The following is a 20,911-nucleotide window of genomic DNA, read 5'->3' on the forward strand; positions in this document are numbered from 1 at the left end:
ATTCTTTTCTGAGGCAGAATGTTTGCATTTTTACTACAGTTTTTTAATCCCTTCCTTCCAGAGCAGCACAAATTACATGGACATGGAAAGCCAACCAGCACCAGGCTGGCAGAGACTGACCACCCGCTGACCATGTTTTATTTCCCATGCTGCTCTTTAACTATTCTTCTTTTCTCAGTGCATGTGATTTGGGTTCTGGGCTGTTTTAGTTCTAACTTTTGTATATTGTTTTCCAAATGGTACAATTGTTTGCAAGAAAAAAAAAACCTATTATCGATTATAGCTAGAAATATCACACGATTCACGATATTATCAACGATTCTTTGTTATATTGGGTTTTAATAAGTTTAATAAGTTGTCTGAGCATAACAGCCAAAATAATTTCCCTATTATAAAGACAAAGCCTTTCAAGGTAAGGAAAATTTAATATTTTAACATATTTATTATCAAAGTGGGTAAAGATAAAAATCTGTCATTATTTTATCTTTGTTATTAAACTACACATAATATACAAATAAAACAAAAACAGTGTTTTTTTTTTTCAGGTACAGTAGGTGTATTTAGCAGGAGCATTCAAGAAATTGAAACATAAACAAATATAAAAATGAAACACTATATAGACTGATTCCTAAAGCAACTGTATTAAAAGTTGTTTGTTTTTTATTACGTTAAGCAATAGTTCACCCAAAAATAAAAATTCTGTCATAGTGTTTTATTTTTTCTACCACCATTTACTCACTCAAATGTTGTTTCTTGTTTAAACCAGAATGAGTTTCTTTCTTCTGCTGACCATTAATGCTATGAGGAACGTGGAAAACCAAACAGTTGCTGGTCCACAGTGACTTCCACAGTATTTCTTCCTAAATTCAGTGTGGACCAGCAAATATTTGGCTACCCACATTCTTTAAAAAATATTATTTTGTGTTTCAACACTAGACATGAAATTAAATACAGGTTTGGGACAACGTGTGTGTGAGTATAATAATGACAGAAATTACATTTTAGGGTGGGCGTTCCCTTTAATGACAGTCGCCAGCATGTTTAGGGTACTGTCCCTTTAAGACCTGCACACATCTAATATACAGGAACACTATCCGACTTTCTTCTCTCGAAACTGTTTACTTTATTTTAGACATAACCAACTGAGTCTATATGTAAACCTTGTGTATTTTGACAGTATTATCATAATAAATAATAAATATAAATATCCACAGTATACACACATATATTATGTAAACAAAAACTTTTATTTTGGATGCGATTAATCGTTTGACAGCACTAGTATATACATATAAATGCATAATTACATGATTTCTCTCTCTCGTTTCTGTCTTCAAACCTTCATCTTTCGTTTTATGCCTTTCACTCCTATACATGTTTTCCCTTACCCATATTGTGTGTGTGTGTGTGTGTGGTGTGTGTGTGTGTGCGCGCGCGTGGTGTGTGTGTCTCATTAGTGAGGTGGGTTGTGTTCAATAAAGCACAGGGCGGGTTCCTCCGATATGCTCTCTCTCTCTCAGTCTCTCTCTCTCTCTCTCTCTCTTTCTCTCTCTCTTGCCCGTGGGCACTGTGCTGCAATCTCTCTTTCCCCTCTCCCTCCTCTCTTTCTAATAACATGTCATCCCCTCCTTCACTGCTCTGACGGCACAGTGAAGCTGATAAGGACAGATTCAAGTGCATGTGTTTTCTTTAACCTTCCTCATCTCTGCTCTGCTCTCCTGTCTCCAACCTGCCATTTCCCTCAGAAAGGCCAGGAGCAGCTCAACGCAGTTGGCTCCTCTGTGCACGTGTATGTGTGTGAGCATCTGGTTTTTTTCTACTAGTCCTCTGTTTCCAGCACTGCTCCTCTGAAGAGCGCTGTGCACTAACCCAGAAACCTTTGCAGCAGACAGCAGCTCAACTAAAAGAATTTCTCCTTCGCTCCAGTGACAGCATTGCTAATGGCAATCGTTAGCCCTCTGGAGGTGGAGTTGCTGGGCTAGTGGCTTGAGAGACTGGATCAGACTGGACAGTTGAGTGGGAGAGGAATCAAACCACACACACACCGAGACTTCTCAAGCTATGCATAATATAATTAATGACAATTCAAGTACTATCAGGGTCAGTACCACTAATATCTATAATACATGCTAATGCCTATATTAAAGGGATAGTTTATCCAAAAATGAAAATGCTGGTCAATAATTGCTAATAATGTTGTTACAAACCCGTAAGACCTTTGTTTTCATCTTCAGAACCCAAATATTTTTTACGTGTGTATTTTTTATTTTATATTTTATATTTTAGTTTCTGTTTATTTAGTTTTTTAGTTTCAGTTTGTCTTTTTTATACAATATCTTTTATTTCATGTAATGTTTATTTTATTTTAAAAAAATGTAATTATACAGTACAGACCAAAAGTTTAAATTAAATTAAAAAAAACAAAAAAAAATAATGTAACACAAATTTATTTAGCCCTTAGTTAACAATAATAACCCTGTAACAAAGTTGACATTTTCAGCCATAATAGAGCCACACAAGATTCATAACATTTTTCGGAGTAAGAATTTTGGACCTTATGTTATTAGGAATATTTTTTTGAATGCTTAAGGTTGAATTTTTTTGGGATATTTATTCCTGAAATGTAATTAAAATTTGGGGTGTGTTTATGTGGAAATTATGTACATAAGCATAAGCATTAATTTTTAAATATTAAAGAAGGGGTGTGGTTCTAGACAATCTAGAGCATGAAATCATGTGCATTTTGAAGCTTGCAAATAGTTAAATTTTTCTGTATTTTAGAAAAATTAGCAAAAACTGTTACAATGTGCAAATTAGTGGCTTCATGTGTCTAATCATAATGAAATTCCCTACAGACATTGGCAGAGTTATTAAAACAGCTTTACTGCTAATACAATATGCATAAATTTTTTGTGCTAAATAAAATTATTAGTATTAAAAAAGCGCACACACATAGGATGCGTTATCTATATAACAGTATATCAGTGTACCATCAGTATCAAAAATATGTGATGCATCAAGTTCAATTCCTAATGTTTTGAGAAAACAAAAAAGAAAATATTGTGGAATCCATCACAGCTTTCCCCCTGCACAGCTTTTGTGTACCAACACACCTACACTGACAACATGCCAAGCACACACTAACATTTATTTTGCACACATCCCTCGGCCACTAAAACAGAATTTCAATTGAGGAATACACTCATGCATCTACATTTTTCACTTCATATCACAGGTACCAAAACAAGCAAACATCCTTCAGTTTTAACCTTCACATTTTTTTGCTTATGGCTATTACCGGGCCTTATTGCATTGTGCCATGGTACAGCGATGAAGAGCCAGGGTGATGGATAACTGTAGAAAAGCACAGTGAGGCAACAGCAGGATTCAATAACCTCAATTCTTCATCACACACTGACCATCCCATCTTCTCACCCTCTGCATTTTCACTGAAATCAGCTTCTCCTTCACCAATAATACTATTTACATTCCCTTTTTAAAACACCCACATTTATCTGCCTTTTGCTTGCTAAATCCTACTTTTTTACTACTTGCTTCAAAATCAGTATTAAGGAATCGCTCTTTTTGTTTGTTTGTGCTGCAATGGATGAGAATGACAGCTGTCTGTCTTTCCTTGTGGACCAATTAAAGCAAATTATTATCATTATGAATGTGCCATGTTATATGCCATTAGTCTCAGGCCCTCCCTTGATAATAAATTATCCACCCATCTCTGTTCGAGATTCATTCATATGCAGTCACTTCACAGTATTGCATTACAATTGTCTACATTGGAAAAGTGTAAAATAGTTTTGAATCTCTGTAGATTCTATGGAAATGACTGTTGTGACATTACACTCTTTTTTGTTGCTATATAAATAGTGAATTTTCCCTCAAATCATAACCCTAATGCAACAGCACACATCATCACACACCAACCCAGACCTTTGGGTTTCCCATGGCGACCATGATGACGGTGGAGGGGTGCTGTATTTTTGCATTGTTTGTGTGAGATGAGGAAAGTAAAGAAACTGTGGGGAGGTGTGTTTACAGGCCACTGATGTAGGTCCTGACTGTGATGGCCATTACAGCATCTATAGCACAGCCAGTTTTAGGAGGGGACAGAAAAAAAGGCACCAGGATTACAGCCACTAAATCTCATTTACTGTATGCACATCTGTGCATGTTTGCGCACAAAAATCACTGCTCATCAAAACGTTTATACTAAAGGTGGCTTTAGAAACATGTCGAAATCTACTACTATTATCCCTACTTTTGAACATTTAGAACAATGACTTTGGGTTGTAATCATGTAATATTCTTTACATACACTAATAAATAAACAACACAGGTTAACTATAATAACAATCTTAATAAAATATTAGTTTCTATATAATTAATTTTTAATTAATATTAACAAAATATACATTTTTAATAACACACATTGTAATATTGTGTGTTTTTAGGCAGCATTTATTATGTTTTTCTATTATTCTAGTCTGTCTATTATTCTAGTTTTAGAGTAGAGTAGTTTCATTTAGTGAAATACATGCATTTTACACACACACACACACACACATTATTAATAATATAGACACACACACACACACACACACACATATAGTGCTGGGTAGATTACAAATTGTAGTCTGTTACTGATTACAGATTACATAACGATAATTGTAGGTTAGTAAGTAATCTATACATTTCAGGTATTGTATTCTGAATACCTTTTTAGATTACTTTTAGATTGCATTTTACCCTAACTTGTTTTAAACTTACCAGTACATGTAACCACATTTGATATAAAAAAGCACAGAGAAGGAAAAATATATTTCATTCTTTGATACCAACATCAGAAAATGCATTAAACATTAAAACAATATTCAGTTTGTTTACCTACATGTTCTATTTTAACCATTAATCGACAGCAGACTAACGGTGGAAAATGCAAATGTTTTATTTAAATTATTGAAACATTAACTTCTTCAGGGTAGGGCTGCACAATTAATCGAATTTCTAATCACCATTACAATTAAATGGATGCCACAATTACGTAATTGTTAAAAGCGGCAATTAATCGTTCAAAGTCCCACTTATGTTTTTTTGCATGCTTAAGATACGTTTTTGTTTTTCTTCTTTCTACATGTTTATCGTAAGGGTTTTTTCCATTGTTTTACATTTAGTATAACAGTATAATACAAACATCCGATGCATATTTTTTATAAATTAAAGAAGAAACCAATCCGATGTATAGTTGACAGTTGAGGCTGAATACAGAAAAACACAAAGTTTTTCAGTTAGAGTGTACAGCTTGGTTATTTTCATATAAAAATACAGCATGCAGTTGCATCAAAACAATGGTATAAACATCATTATCCTAATTAATAATCACAATAGTTTCAAGGGAATAATCGGTGGGGAAAATTTATGATTTTTGACATAATTGTGCAGCCCTACTTCAGGGATATTTCGACTATTTTATGTCAAAGGAGTCTGGCTGAAAATGTGGATCTGGGAAAATGCCTGCAATTACTGAACAAACATTAGTAAATGTCGTTGCGCATCCAAAGTTTTTAAAGCTAAATGGTATGACAACAGAGTAGGATTTTTAGGACAGGAAACTTTTTTAAAGAAAAAAAACTAATTATGAATAACCTGCTGATTATTTGTGAATAACAATGTAATCCCCTGTAATCCATTAAAAAACAGTAATCTGATTATTTTTGGGCATGTTGAAATGTAAAATAATTTAATTATGAGTGCTTAATTTTTGGAATCTGATTACATAATCCAAATTACATGTAATCAGTTACTACCCGTGTATATATATATACACCCCTACACATACAAATACACAGGAGGGAAAACTATTGCTCAATGTCCTTAGAGTATAGCTTGCGTGCCAGTGATTGCGTGTGAAGCTGGATGTGAGCTGTCGATCCGATGCAGAGGAAAATGTGATCTGACACGCTAAAAGAGGTCAGACAACCAATGAGATGTTTTCATATGTACACAAAGTACTCAAACTAAACAAAGAGCAAAAAAACCATGTTCCTACTGTATACAACACACAAAATGCATCAAACATGCATACAAGTGAATCACGCATAGCACATTTACACCTGCATACACACATGAATAACTAAAGATAGATAGCACTCAAGATAAAACACACATTTACAATATGCCTTTCTCAACTCTAGAAAACACAGAACTGTGCATCTAAAAACAATTCTCTCAAAAGAAGTTACTATTTGATTGTTTTTCTCTCACATTTTAAAACATGAATTACAATAAACTTTTTAAATATTGCCAAATTTAGATTTTATTTTAGAATGTGCATTATATATAACTTTATCATTTTAACTACCTGAATTAAAGTTTTAAAATGTTCTACTAATTTTCCATTTAAGATGTGATTTGTTTTTCTATTTCCAGTTTTTTATGTTTTCTTAAATTAATAACAGATTCCTTTATTTTCCTATGTAACTATATGGGTGCTACATAAAAAGAGGCATGGAATTAGGAATTGACTGAGGGTGACACAGACATGACCTTTAACCATATTTGATCAGCTATTATCAAAACGCTAACTTTGCAAAGAAATATGAGGAAAAATGTCTTTTCTCATTTACTTTGTTCCTTTATGGCAGTGTGGGGAATAAAATGAGAAATTAAACTCTCATCCATCCATCGTTTCCCTCGATCCACTAAATGGCCTTCAAATAGTCCCTTTGGGATTTAGAGGGAAGGAGAGATGCTCTGTGTGTTGGGGAGGCTGCAGCTTGTCAAATGAATAACTGCCCCTCAAATTTCAAAGGGCCCATAGATTCAGCGTTCAATGCGAATTAATGCCGTGTGAGTGCATGCGTGACTGCACATGCGCCTGTTTTCTTCTACCTGAGAGACTTTTAGGTGGGTTACTATGGCACTGAACTCCGAGGTGTGTGATGCAGAATTCGATATGAATATTTAAGAGACGTGCCTCCACCACCGATAAAAAAGCCCCCAGATGTGGAGGAGAGAGTGAATGACAGGAGGTTTTTTTCCTTTTTCTATCTGTTCCGTGCTCTTTTTCTCTCTCCTCTCCGACCCTATAAATAAGTAAGGTTCCGTTTCCAAGGTAACATGTCCCCCTGAGATTCGGTCCCTTCTACTATTAGGGGGTGGAAAGGTGTTGAGAGGAAACCAAAACACAACAGGTCTCACAGTACTTGCAACTTCGCACACGTTTGTTATCTGTACACAAATGTTTACAGTCAAACATAAGCTGGAGTCATAAATCTATCTTATATGCCTAGGGTTTCCCATCATTCCTCCTGCAAAGTGTTTGTGTTGTCGCAAATGCCTTCGTCCCCTTCAGCGGCCCCCATCTTAAATCACAGCATATGGGGGTGGCTTTGGTCAAGCATGCATGAATAATGTCGCTCATAAACTGGTGGAGAATTTACAAGTACACTGCCTGCAGCATGTCAGTAACACTGAGAACAGATGCCAAGCCATAGAGATTTGAATGCTGCTTTTTGCAATTAACTCTTTATTGCAGTTCATATCTTGACTGCTGACACCTTTGCTGTATTCGGCATTGTTATTGAGAAGCTGAGAAGCTTGATGTACATGAAGCATGGTATAACTAACAGGAGAGTTGGATGAATAGCAAGGCCTCTCTTACCTGCAGTTGTTGTTACCCGGCTCCCTCTTGGTGGTTTTTTTGGTGTTTGAGAGCCGAGCAGGTGGCCTGGAACAATGTCAACTTGGAGATCGAACCAGGAACAATTATTTAACCAAGCCATTTTCACTTGGCTACGGAGCAGTAAAACACTAGTGTAACCCTAGTCAAATTCACTCAAAAGTCATTGTACATAACGAGAGGTATTATACCGAATAGTGGCCGGAGAAACTTTAAAAACCCATGTGGTTAAACATGTGTGTCCACTGTTGTCCCGTCGATGTGTTTTTGGAATTTTTCACTAATGAGTCACGAATGAGTCATTCTTTCGAATCAACTTCAATGCTAGGATAGAACGTTAGAAAAAACGGTTGAATAGATCGAAATTATTCGAAACAGCTCGGTCACGTGCTAGAAACGAATTTAGAAAGGGGGGAAAAAAACCATTTATTTTATGACACACGAGACTGCAAAAATATCTGGAATGAAACAGCTTTAAATCAATTAAACCCAAACACAGAAAATTACATGTAATCGTTTTTTAGTCATAAAGACGTTTTATTAAGTGTAATATCTGTCCATACAACCTTTTGGAATGACCTCAATCCTGTCAAAACAGTCCACATAAATGTTTTGTAGTGATAATAGTGGTAATTACCACGGATTATGGGCTCAGCGCTGAATACAGTACTAATACATAGGCTATAATGTTGTTTATATTATCCTGAATAACATGCCTAAAGTTCACATCAGATTTTGGCTGAATTCCTGGCATTTGTAATTGATAACTACGTTGCTCTTTCTAGGCCACAGTGGCTTTTGGCACATGGTCTTATTGATATAAAACATAAAGAGTTAAAAAATACACGTGAAAAAGGTCCATTGGTGTGTTTGTGACATTCTGGCTTTGTAATGCAGGCTACTTGGCAGTCCGCCACTCTTACAAGGTGGTAAACCAAGTAATGGAGGAGACCATGGAACAGAGTTAGGGAGTATATTGTGGAAGACAATAAATATATAATAAAAAAATAAGATCAGAGGTTGAAAACCATATAAAACTGTGTAGCTGGATGAGATGAGAACGGTCGATGTTCTGCAGGAAGTCGGCTTTGCTGTATCCTCCAATAATTTCGTCATCTGCAACTCCGACTTAAATATTTTTTGCAAGGATTATAAGATTTTCCCTGACATAAACTAATTCATATTTAATTATGTTTATGTATTTTTTCGAAATCTATGCACTGAAGGCCTTGTTGAAAATGTAGACTTAGTTGTATCTTGAAATAACGTGATTAGAGCTAAAAAAAGCTAAATAATTCATAAAGATCTGCAAATTTTTATTAAATTTGATTCAGATCAACTGTTTAGGAGATTTTCCTGTCTTATTCAGGCAAAATGTGTACTCTATATAAAATAGCCCACGGAGAACATTATAAATTGCCCTGATGAACTTACCTGAACTCAGAAGCTTACTGAGGCTAAAGACTTCGCCAGCACTGCGATTAATATGTGCTCAGTCAACGGAGTCTAGTCTATGAGGTGTTAATGGAGCACACTAGGGAGCTGATGAGAATACAGTATTAACCTTTGATTACAAACACCAAGTCTAGTGGGAAAGAAGTATCTAGCACAAATCCCTCCTTGTTCTCCTTTCGGGAATAATGATAATAAATCTTTTAGCCAAGCAGATCCCAGGAAACATCAAAGCATGCGATTAAATTATCACCCAATAGTCCATGGAAGTCTATCAGCGATCATCCAAAATATCAGTCATTGGGATAAGAAGAAGCAGGGGGAGAGATGGGGGTGGGAGTACAGTGAGGTGCAGAACAATGCAAACAGTAGAGACCAAAAATAGAGATCATGAAGATGAAAACTGGATGTTATAATCAGGATATTTAAACAAAAAGCTCATTTCGTGGAATGTGTGGTTGATGGTTCTTCGCCTCAGCTAAATTCTGTGAGTGGACAATTGGGGAAGCTTGTCAAGAATGAAGCATTCACACCAGATCTCTCTGGAGAAACACACCCCTGTGTGAGTAATGAGATGGAATCCATACAGCGGTTTCTCTCACCATGGTCCCTAGGAATATTTTTTAGATGGACTAAACTGGATTTTTTTTTTTTTTTTTGGCCCAAATGTGTCTCTAGTTTTTTCAGGCCGAATCTATTTCCTTATGGATCTCAGCCATGGGCTGAGTTCCCCTTCCCAAGCATGGAGTGATTTTTCTCTATGTGGCCAACCACATACGGGAGATATTTTCACATTAAGCTGCTTGAAATGAAAGATTAAAACCACAACGGTGTCTTTTCCATTTTTGTTACAGGTTGCCGGTTTTAATGGAGAATGGAGACTGGCATCATGTGAGTACTGAATGATGCAATGACTGAACAATGGGTTTTTGTCACCAATATACAGGAAACGCAGCAGACTAATATGTGAGCAGAAAAGCTATTGCATGGAAGGCAGATCTGAATTGAGATGGAGGGTTGATTGTAAGACAGGGTCAATGTTTAAGCCAGACTAAATGGACCAACTTCTTTAATTCAGACTCATTTAATGCCAACTTTAAAATTAATAGCCTGAAAAAATTCATGTTAGTTTTCGAGCCCATTGATTTAAAACAGGTGTAAACTGGATGAAGTGGATTTCATCTTGACGCGGATTGTGTAATCTACCTTCACAGTGGTACAACCCCCTAATGTTCATGTACGAGTCTTCCACCTGTGTTCAATTGCTTGATGGCATTCATTAATTCAGTTTGAGAGGTTGTTAGAGAGTGTTTGCACCTCAGTTGAGGATTTTAATAAAGTGAAATAGAAGCGGAAAATCAATCCTGTTGTCTGTGGGGGTTTTGTAGTGTGTAGGATGGAATTTGTAGAAGAAGAAGGAAAAAAAAGAAGAAAGATTTTCTAACCCTTGAACTTTCTCGCCCGAAAGGAAATGCTATATGGGTAACAAACCAAAATATAGTTTCCCCACATAACTGTGGTGGACCAGCATCATTGTATTTCATTTCAGCAGAAGAGTAACTGGAAAGCGTTATTGCATTCAAGGACAACTTGGCATGGAACCAAATATAGGCAAGGTCCTTTTGGAGAGTTTTAGTCAACTTAGAATTCTCCAGCAACAACAGCCTGAAGGACAAACTGCTAACATATTTGGAAAATGAGGCTTAAGAAAAATGGTAGCGTGATCCTGTGATGGTTCCATTTTGAGTATAGTTTTTGCTTCCAATTTGGGTATCAGAACCAATTGTTTGTGGAAATGCTTAAGAAAGCTGAGAACATAAGGAATATAAAGAGGGTATAACTGTCTTAACTATAAGATTGGCTGAACATTAAGCTCCCTGTCCACAGCCTCAAGCCCTTCCGTGTGTGAATGTTGAGAAAGTGAGGAACAGTTATTTCTTTTGGGTTTTTACTCACTGCCATGTTGTCAGTTACCCAACCACAGTGCTATTTTAAACAACTGATCGTAGTTAAACAGCCCCCCCGCGCCCCGCCCCGTAGTAGTCCTTAAATCCATTTGTACTTCCGAACTACTAGCTGCCTTTATGTAGCAGGATGCTGGGAGTCTGTCCCAGCAGCTCTGGGCTATATCTGGCTGTGTAGTGTTCCATATTACTATTTCAAATGTTAGGTATGTGTGTGGCTTCCACATTCATCACGGCTCTGCAAGAGTCATGTCCTCTGCACTCGCTCTTTAACTAGTGCCATACTTTATAAAGGTGTGCACAACCTTTCTTTTCAGTACATAAAGTGTTACCAATGTGGTGGCAATGTAAAGCACTTTTTTTTTATGTAAATAAAGCTACCAGAGTCTTATCCAGAACTTTTAATTAATTCTCCAAGTTTGTTTCTTGAATAAACATGCATTCATATTTAATGACAAGCAAAAAAAAATTAAATTTTCAGGGTCAAAAATATGGTGCAGTAGCTCACTAAGTAAAATGTGAACCATCAACTTCGGTCATATGTTTCAAAACATGTATTTCACTCATGAGAAGACCCCTATAGCGATATTTCGGATTGGGTCATGACAGTTTTGAGAAGAAGGTTATTTGAAACAATTTTACAGTTCTAGACTGTGGTATTAGTGGTTGTTTATGAAAAGCTGTAATGTCTTGTGCCGGACCTGTTTGGGTGTCCACATATCAAGAGACTGGACAATGAAGTAAAATGTAAGCCACACTGTTGAGGTAAATAAATTGAAAGGGGGCTCAAAAAACTTTGAAATGTTGACTCTACTGTTCTTTATAAGGCACATGTTTGTCAATTTTGAACAACTGTATAACTTTCTTACTCCTTTGTCAGCATCAGTTCCCACAGCACCACCTGCAGATGAATTAGTGTATTGACATAACCACACCAAAGCTCCACCAATAGGACCATGAAGATTCTGAATATTGACATTTACGTTGTAAAATAAAGAAACAAACCCAAGAAAATCAATTGTAATAGAGATCTCTTTATATAGTGCATTTTAATCAGATGTTACAAGATGGGTTAAAAAAAAAAAAAGCTAAAAACAAAACCATATTCCTTAAAGGAAACACATGGTGCACACGTTCCTTGCTCCCTTAATTATTTTTACAGAATTTTGAAATAAAGCTTCAACGTCTGAACAAAGGATAGCTAAATGAAATCTGCAACTAAATACATTTTTCTACTCATACACTTTAATTACTTGTCATAGATGATGCTAATTCAAATAAATCTTTATCTACTTACAGTAGATCTGGGTATCAGAATAAAACTAAAAGGCCAAAAAACATTATTAGAGTTTATGAAACATGAATTTTGATGACAGACAAAGGGGGGGGGTAAGAAAAACCAATCGGCAATAAAATGCATTCATAGTTGCTATCATGTTTCACACACTGTGAAACGTCACCTATTCCCTTGTGAGAGGTCAGTACAGGGTTGGACCACGTGCGATCATTACAGCACAATGTTTCAATGCTGTATTTCAACACTGCAGTTGCCTTTGTGAAATATGATAGGAAAACAAAAACGCGTTTTGTCAGTTTTGGATTATATCAAGATGCGTGTACACGTTCTCAAAGCGAACATCTCTCTGCTGGTGCTTGATTCTATCAGTGAACGTGTTTCTAATGGACTGGTGCATCAGGTAGAGCAGCCATCACACCGATGAAGAGAAACAAGGAAGGAGGGAAAAGAATGTGAGAAATGGAAGAGGGAGGACTAAAGCTGGCTGGAGGAGTTTTGCATTTGACTCTGCAGCTGTTCTGCATTCTCTACATACCAACCGAGGAACAACTGGAGCTCGGGTGGCGACTCTGGATCAGTGACACATGTGCCCGAATCTTCATCTATCTATCAGGTGTCTCGATTTTAGATTACAATTGGGAGATGAATGCATCTCAAAAAGCCCTTAGTGGCCTCACCTGAACACTCATGAGATTCTGACTGTAACATATGATGCAGGACAACTTGAAAGAGACCATAATGACGAAAAAAAAATTTCACAATAATAAACAAAAAAAAAAAAAAAAGCTAAAAGAAGACTCACTGGAGTGGGAGCAGCTCGCGGCAACCAGGCCTTGCTGCTCCAGCAGAAGGCTCCCTCCCTCCATACTCCCACAAACATCATCACTTCTGCAGTCGTCTCTTACATGACAATCAAATCACATGTAAGGCTGTTAGTTAGTGCCTGGGATCTGATTGGATGATCAGCAAGACCCAAAAAAACAAACAAACAAAAAAAAAAAAAACCAAAGCAAACACAGGGTCAAATGATTTCTTCCCCACAGGCAATAGTTTGTACAAACTGACTTTGTATAAACGAAAGGTTTCACAGCTTGTGCTTGAATGCGCTTGACGGAGGACAGCAGTAGGAAAGCGAACTGGTGTTGTTCACATGAAAAGCGTCAAGTGACGTACCTGAAAGTATTAGATGATTTTCAAATAAACGGAAGAGAAGAATGGATGGAAAAGAAATCGTCACTTTAATGTCTGATTTTTTCCTTCTTTTTTTCCCAACCTGATGCAGGTTACAATGAGTTTTGATCAAATGTTGGGTCAAAAGATGGTAACTCACACCTTTGTAAACATTTTAGACATGCGTGATTGCTTTAAACATTGGGAAAAGGGGACAAATCAGGCCTATAGGTCTGGTTTCAGTGTATTAGATAACAGACAATATTTTAACATCCTGGGTCATTCTTTGCGTGCAATGAAAACCACGGGGAGAGGAGGAGAGAAGAGGAGAGAAAGAGAAGAGAGAACCGTGCTGTACACTGAGTGTCTATTTTGAAAGGCCACAGCAAGGCTACTCCCACCCTCAGTTCACACACACATGCACACGTAAACACACACACTCTTGCATGTGTATTATAGGACAGCACTGGGCAGAGTCCTCTGACGTATACAAGACTGGACAAGCAAAAGAATATGGATAAAACTGGGCAACCGGGGGCAAGACTGAAACCAGTGCTGTCTCCCTTCACACACATTCATACACACAGCGCTGACAGAAGAGGAGAGGGTGGAATGGATCATTTAGCGTTTTTGAGCTGGTTGGAGAGCCAGTCGAGCCCTTCGTACAGGCATCCCCCACTGGTGGCACAGGTGGCCTGGATGTACCAGTTCCGATGACGCAGGAATGAAGGCCCAGCTTATCTGTGATCTCGGCTGCGTTCATCGCATTGGGCAGGTCCTGTTGTGCACAGATGGAAAAAGAGAGCAATGCAGGTCAAATACTGAGCTTTTTAAAAAATTTCTTTTTTTTTTTCTTTTTTTTTGCTCGACACTGATTCATAAAAAACCCAAGATCTTTCTGGCTATGCCTATTTTTAACTGGTTGTTTGAAAATGTGCTGACGTGTCCTGCAGATGTCATTGTGTTCTGCTGAACTACACTTTAGACTCATGTGGGCCAGTCCATTTTAATGAAATCAACAACATAACCAAAAACGTGGCCAGTGTAGTAGTTAAAAAAAGATGAGTTAGTGGGTTGAATCAGTCTAAAGCACTGTGTGCATTTCATCTACAGCATTTACAGTGAGGGATTAAAATGTTGGGGTCAAAAAAAAAAAAAAGAGTCTCTTATGCTTACATTTATTACATTTTAAAAGAAACTGTTTCTATTTCTATTAGAACTGTTTTCAAATTTGAAATAAAACTGAGTACCAAAAAAAATAATAATAATAATAATTAAAAAAAAAGTTATCAATGTTAAAAAACAGCTGATTAATATTTTTCTGTAACCAGTGATACTTTTTTTAGTATTCTTTGATAAATAAAAAGTTTAAAAGAAACATTTATTTAAAGCTGCAGTCCGTAACTTTGTGTGTTCAAAATGTACACATTTTTTACGGACTGCAGCTTTAAAATATAAATATTTCCCTTGCAATGTAAAAGTCTTAAACTCTCACTTTTGATAAATGTAATGCTGCTGAATAAAATGCCTGCTAAATCAACAGAATTTGATTAAGAGCTGGTTAACATTAGAATTAAAATCAAATCAGAACAACTGTATTGATACCCAGACCAATCGATGAAACAGTCATACATGACATCAACCACAGCAGAAGTCAGAAAAAGAACCAAATGAATACTTGGACTGCTGATGCTACTTGCATTTAAAGAATTTAGTTTTTCTCTCATTTACCTGTTTGTTGGCAAAGACGAGAGCAGCACGGCATCTCGCAATTCGTCCTCTGCCAGCATCCTCGTCAACTCCTCCCTCGCCTCATTCACTCGCTCCCTATCATTACTGTCCACAACAAAAATCAAGCCTGTGGAAATAACAGCGACAGTCTTAAGTATGCACTCAAGAGTTGCTCAATACCTGGTTCTGTGTGTATGTGTGGACACTCACCTTGTGTGTTCTGGAAATAGTGCCTCCAAAGCGGCCGGATCTTATCCTGACCGCCCACATCCCACACAGTGAAGCTGATGTTCTTTATACTCTACCGTCTCAACATTAAAACCCTGCAAAGAGAAAAGGGGACAAGTTTAAACACTAGCTCAAAGAAAAGAGGGACAGATGGAATGAGGGTGAAAAGGCATGAACTTGGAAATTCTTGTGTCTCGTGCTGGGGCCCCCGCGCTCTAATAACACTACAGCCCGAGGGCAAAGAATTTTTAACCATATATACACACACAGACAGCAGAGAAAGAGATGGGATAGAGGGATAAAATTTTAACACAAAGAGATGGAATGAGATGGGGGAGGGACAATGGAAAAAAAAAAAAAGAGCAAATAAAAGTTAAAAAATACAGGAAACCTTTTTTTTTCTTCAATCTAATGAATGATTTCTAAACCGGTTGAATTTATTCATGCCTTTTAACTTTTTGCTGGTTGGTGCAAAAACAATTTTTATTAGTCTGAAATAAGAAAACTGAGAAAGAAAAGCATGGTAAAAATTCAAGAATCACAGACCGATAGTGGGGATGGTGGTGACTATTTCTCCCAGTTTTAGTTTGTACAGGATGGTGGTCTTCCAGCAGCATCCAAGCCCACCATCAGAATTCTCATCTCTTTCCGTTCCCAAAGAGATTCTTAAAGAGGCCTGCAAACATATTCCCCCATGGTGGCGGATCTGCAGAGAAGAAAAGAGAAAGGTAGATGGTATTAGATCTTATGCGCCAGAGAACCAGAGTGCGCAGCCATCTTTAGAATTTTGTCTTTGACCTTCTGTTTTTGCCAGCGGCCCTATAGCATCACTGTTGAAGAGTAATTAGCTGGTAGATAAACTTTAACAAAAATGTCATGTGCATTTTAATGTTTGAAGCAGATGCCATAAATGTCAGTAGACCAATAAGATTTTAAAACAAGCAATTAATTCATAAATTCGTACAACTTTACCTTCACATCGTGGACATACAAAAGGAAAAAACAAGACAACTAGCTACATAAAGGTCTATAGAGCAGAAAAATGCCTCACTCAAGTCACTGTCCAATTGAAATTGACCAAATAATTACTGACCAAAAAACAACAACAACAGGCAAACAATATTTTGACTGCCTGAAGTTGGTGTGCAGTGATCAAGGGTGCCAAGACTGAAAGAACAAAAGCTTAAACCCTGCAAGGGGTGATGCTTCAAGTCAAAGCACTTAACCCCAAATCACTCTGCAGTAGGTTGCAAATTCAGGTATCTGCTAAATAAATACATAACATTAACTTGAAAGAAAAAAAAAAACAATCATTTACACAGGAACTGATTAAGCATTAAGCTCATTCTATGTGCTATGAATGCGTGTTATGGTTCAACCACATCTGACTTTGGGGAAACAAGTGTAGGTCAAGGCTGATTCACCATGTGAAGAGAAAAGAGGAGGGAGGAGAGTCAGAGAAACAAAAGGCCTAGCAGTGATGAAGGTGAATGCAAGATGCCATCGGTGGAAAGAAGAGTACAGGAGGATAACCAGAAACCTAACAAACCTGTAAGAGGGGACACCTGCCCTCTGAATTAATCAGAGACACAGAGATAGAGAGAGAGCACTGAGTTACACTCTAATCCCAACTGTAACTCAAGCGACAAACTACAGTTTTAGACAATGAAGCCACCAATATCCTTATTCAGACTGTCAGTCCATCTCTCCTTTCTTGTGCCTAAAGGATATGGGACATGTTTGAATAATTATAAACCGCCAACCATTAATAATTCCTAAAATTTGTTTGTTTTTCATGCAATAGATGGGTTATCTGATTTAAAACCTGAAGTGTTTGAAAATGTATATACAAAAGAGCTGTACCGATACAATCAAGTCTACTTATTACATTGATACTTCAGCCTTGTGTATTTTTAATTTATAATTTTCAGCAGTTAATAAAAAGAAGAAAGTCATCTAAAGCCTGAACTCTGAAACCATTGAGTCAGAGTCCAGAAAGAATCACCATTTTGGACAAAAGTGCAGCAAACTTGCGGGTGAGATTGAATCTGATTCACTGAGCTTCTCTTATGGGTTTGCCACCATTTCATTCATGATTTACTATAACGCCATGAAGCAGAGTGACATTTTGAAACTGTGACGTGTATCATGATGCGTACTGTACTGTGAAAGCAGCAATACCCTACACTACACAAAAATACATTTTGTTCAAAAATAATTCAGAAGACTGCAGCTGCACAAAAGACAAAAAAATATGTTGTTCACAAGTACTTCATCTGAAGGAATGTACATTGTCTAGTCTACCGAGGTCTGAATGTGGCAACAAAAAGCTAAGCGCTAAGAATGGTGTGAGAACACACCCGATGAGACTGTGAGAGCTGTGTCCTTTGAGTAAAAAGAAGAGAGGTGGGGCTTCAGAATGCAGTGACACAAGGGTTTAAAACAAAGTCCCAACAGAACAAAATGACTACATAAGCCTCAAACTATTTGAAAAACACCCTTTTTTTAATGATGTGCTCAACAGGGGGCCACATCATTGGAAGAAGTCTCTGCAAATACAAGGAAGTGCTACAAAAAATGACTCATCCTGTAACAGCACACATTTTCACAGATTGACTCACTGATCAGTCAGAGATGGGTTGCATTATGGTCGATGTGTGTTTCAGATAAAGAAAGAAAAGGTATAAGACCAAACGTTTGGGAAGAACAATGGGACCAATTCAAAGATTTTTTCAATTGGACATAGGGCATGCCAACAACAACTTAAGCCACATCAATTATTTACAAGAACCAAAGTTGAATTATTGAGCAGAAAAGGGGAAACAAGAAGCTCTTGCTAATGAAGCTGCTGTAGTCATAACTGTACACTAAACACTGTCCAGTGTAGATCCTCACACATTATAGTCAAGCCTTGATTAAATAAAAAATATATATATTATGCAAGTAATGTTTCAATAACCATGTCTTAACATAAAAAAATGGTTGTTAAGTGAAATTGTGCTCTTGTTCACCACAGTGATTCACTTTGTCCCTCTGTGCAGCAACACATTTTAAAATCATGCATCAGATGTGATGAGTATTGCTGACTCTTTTTGTTGTTTTTGTTTCCACTGGTTACAACAGACTGAACTAGTCATGCTGAAACTGATGGCATTTAAGGTTAAGCCCAAGCTTAAATAACGACCCCATTCTTACTCTGAACTCTTCAGCTTAATACTTAAATGCAGAGTAGCATTCACAGACACTACCATTCAAAAAGTTTGGGGTTGGAAAGATTTTTTTTTTATGATTCTGAATGAAATCTCTATTGCTCACCAATGCTAGATTTATTTGATAAAACTGTAATGTTGGTAAATATTATTACAATGCAAAAGAACTCTTTTATCATATTGTCACATGATCCCTTAGAAATCATACAGATATGCTCATTTGGTGCTTAAAAAAACAAACATTTCTTAATATGATCAGTCTAAAATACTGATTTGATGCCCAAGAAACATTATTATTTTTAGCTAAATAAAATATTTAAATTATATTTAAAAAAAAAATAATAATCTTACTGCGGCCCAAACTTTTGAACAGTAGTGTATATTGTGTTTCTCCTGTGTAATTGCCAGCAGCTGTCTGCTAACATTTACAATAACTGACTTTCCCTAACACACAGAAAATGTTTATCTTCCCTGCAGGGAGTATCAGCAAACAACATTCCTGATATTTGGGAATGAAAATGAAAAAAAAAAAAAAAAAAGTGACAACAGTTTTACAAATGTCTAAAAACAGAAACTCTTAAGACTTAGCTTTTAACAGAAATTAGAAAACCACAATAAGTCAGAAAAGAATGCTTTACAAACTCTGGCTAACGAACAACTCATAATGAGAGAAATCAACACCCTTCCCATCCAGCAGTCATTCATGGTCGAAAAATAATAGCAGCGATCAAGCTAATTAATCATAACCTTAAACATGTACTTCTAGATGATGCACAAAAAACACCGATAACAAAAACAAACCAGGTGTCAAATACTTCCAGACCTTTAAGGAGTCAATCCAGTGAGATTAAAATCTCTTGATACATGCAAATATAAGAATGAAAATGCTCTTCAAACGTGCAAAAAGATCAAAGACTGAAATGGTTAAGACAACCTATTTATCAGGCATACTAGGAAGTGAGAGCATAACAGAGGCTCGAGAAAAAGTAAGAAAAAAACAAATCACATGACAACATCTGATCCCATCCACAGTTTCAATGTTGCGACAGACAGCCAATTATAGCGAGAAATGCTTCCTAACTATAAATCAACACGCCAGTCATTCATAATCAGGGTGACTGTGAGGCTGCTTACGAACACCTTACAAATCAGCAGAAGCGGTTACAACCACACGTATAAAAACAGACCCCACTTTTCTCATCTGACTAGACTGAATGAGGTTAAACGAATCATCGTTTCCAGTGAACTGCAACTACACACGGAGTGAATCGATCCCATCATGCATTACAGTGGAAACCTGGTGTTTGACACCTGCTAGTTCTGCAGACAAACGAAAGATGTCATCCTATAACATTTTTTTTTTAAAACATACTGTGTTTTCCAATTCTTTTATGATGCAAAAGACAGGATCAATCCTGTTCCCGCTTTAGACATGCATAAGGTTAACAACATTTATACAGGCATAATTTCTGATATTCAGGTCGCAACACTTCACATTTTAAATGAAGCGATAGAAACGAGTTAAGGAATGATGTCAGAAACACGGCCTAACAATGATTCACGCTAACAGATTAACGTACGCACAGTTACTGTAACACCGGCTTTGAGACACTGTGGTCTATTAATTTGTTTAATTCCTCGTTCGTCTATGTTTACACTGCTAGCTAAGAGACGAACTAGAGCTCGTAATGAATGCTGACTGTCAGCGCAGGAGCGTTCATTATGAAGGGAGCGCTCTGCTTGTGTCGCGAGCGACGCCTTGTCGTCGCTGCTATGTGCCTAAGCGCGCAGGCGAGATAACTAGATCACTGTTTACTTCACTGCTACCTATTTACTCCGCTCACTCCTGATGAACTATACCATTCTGAAGACGGATAGAATTAAAAACACGTGTTAAGCGAAAAAGGTGTGCGCTGAAAATGTTTGTATGTTCGGATAAGTAGGCGCGAACTGGTTTTGCAGTTCCACATCAGCTAAGCAAACATCCGTTGGTTAGCCTGTTAGCCTCCCTGACTGAACTGATAATTCGTTAACCGAAGGCACGGTTTCTCTTAGCTACATGTAGACGACAGGTAAATTAAAAGACCTAGGTGTGACATGCGTCAGAATGACAACGCAAAATGTGTCGTTTAGGCATTATTTACCTTTTGGTGCAGTTTCGCTACAA

The 20,911-nt window shown here is 37.1% G+C and overlaps 1 pseudogene; it reads right to left on the bottom strand.

The window, feature by feature from the left end:
- Positions 1 to 14,117: 14,117 nt before the first annotated feature.
- Positions 14,118 to 16,227, bottom strand: LOC122136600 (annotated as a pseudogene).
- Between the last annotated feature and the right edge of the window lie 4,684 nt (positions 16,228 to 20,911).

The sequence above is a fragment of the Cyprinus carpio genome, chromosome B3 (genome assembly GCF_018340385.1).
Source record: "Cyprinus carpio isolate SPL01 chromosome B3, ASM1834038v1, whole genome shotgun sequence".
Classification (NCBI taxonomy): domain Eukaryota; kingdom Metazoa; phylum Chordata; class Actinopteri; order Cypriniformes; family Cyprinidae; genus Cyprinus; species Cyprinus carpio.